This window comes from Helobdella robusta (genome assembly GCF_000326865.2).
Source record: "Helobdella robusta unplaced genomic scaffold HELROscaffold_27, whole genome shotgun sequence".
Lineage (NCBI taxonomy): Eukaryota > Metazoa > Annelida > Clitellata > Rhynchobdellida > Glossiphoniidae > Helobdella > Helobdella robusta.
Genome location: NW_008704392.1, coordinates 443,904 through 445,618, shown reverse-complemented (window position 1 = coordinate 445,618; position 1,715 = coordinate 443,904).

Below are 1,715 nucleotides of genomic sequence, written 5' to 3'. Positions count from 1 at the left end.
TGTGCGTGTATACATTCATCAATCTCGTGCACAACAGTTAAACTCTTTTGTCAGTAGTAAATTATTCTCTCTCTCTCTCTCTCTCTCTCTCTCTCTCTCTCTCTTTTTCTCTTTCTTTCACGGCTTTTTTCATTTGTTTACATTTTTTTTATTTCTTCTTTCTCCTCTTTTCTTCTTGTTTTCCATTTTCTTTCAATGCTTCTCTCTCTCTCTCTCTCTCTCTCTCTCTCTCTTCTTCTTCTTCTTTCTCTTTCTTTCTCTTTCTTTTTCTTTTTTCCATTTTGAGTTTGTCTTAATTATTTCATTTGTTAATAATAGCTTTTTGTGACTAATTGGCTCTCTTGATCCCTCGATAATTTTTAGCATTTTTAAAAATTTACAATTTCTTTCAACATTTTATTAAACATGTTTAAAATTTTCAAAGTTAAACTAAAATTAAATAGATAAACAGATGAATGAGTGAATGAATGAATGAGTGAGTGAATTAATGAATAAATTAATGAATGAATAAATAATAAGATAAACGAATGGTCAAGCTGTAATAAAAACAAATCTAAATCTATAACAAGATCAACTTCTTTCAGAATAATATGCAAGTAAAACATTAATGATAAAAATCTTATACAGGATAAAATACACACGAATACAATTTGAATACCATAAACTAAACTGCGATACAAACAAATATAGCACGGTCGAAAACACGAATTAACATTTTGAAAAGTTAATGAATAGAAGTTTCTAGGTCTAAAATGAGACTCTCTCTTTCTCACTCATTCTCTCTCTCTCTCTCTCTCTCTCTTTATCCCTCTCTCTTTCTCTTTTTCTCTTCCATATTTTATTAATTCTCTAATTTACCAGAGAGCATTTGAAAATGCGTGAATCCACACACACGCATTAAATATGATAGGGGGAGATGACCTTGCATTCGAAGTCGACTACTTCGACGGCAGAACCAGGCGTCTTAACCATCTGGCCACCGTATATGGTGAATATAACTTATCGTTCGCAAAAAATTAAAACTAAAATTAAAATTAATATACCAGAGACTGAACCAATAATAAATAACTTCCATCTAACCGAAGACGGGAAAATAAAGTTAAAATCTCAACAGCCTCAACTCTCTCTCAATATCGCTAATAACTCTCTCTTCAAGACAAAAGTTGTCGTCATCATCATCATCACCATCATTATTATTATTGTTGTTATTATTATTATTATTATTATTATTATTATTATTATTATTATTACAAATTCTCTTTAGAATGTCGACCAGCTCCCTCCAGGCAACGGTCATTCTCTCACTATTTTTCGTCTCCCAGAAATTTAAGACGAGCTCGCCAGGCGAGGTCTTGTTGGAGAAATACTGGACATGCCTGTAAGTTATAATAGAAAATATTATTTATTATAATTATAATTATAATCATTATTTATTATTATTATTATTTTACTCTCAAGCACTTGTTGATCAAAGAACATGAGAGGATTGTACATTACATTTTATATTTTATTTATTTACACTCTAATATATAATTAATAATTTCGATGGATTCCATTTGGATTTTGTTTTTCGGTAAATAAAAGAATGTTCCCATTATTATTATTAACCTTCCGAGCCCGAGTTCGATCGCGAACATCCTCCAAACTTCGTCTCTGTTTAAGATAGTCGTTATGCTGTTTCTAATGTCATCTGGTAAGCTGAATAATAATTTGTT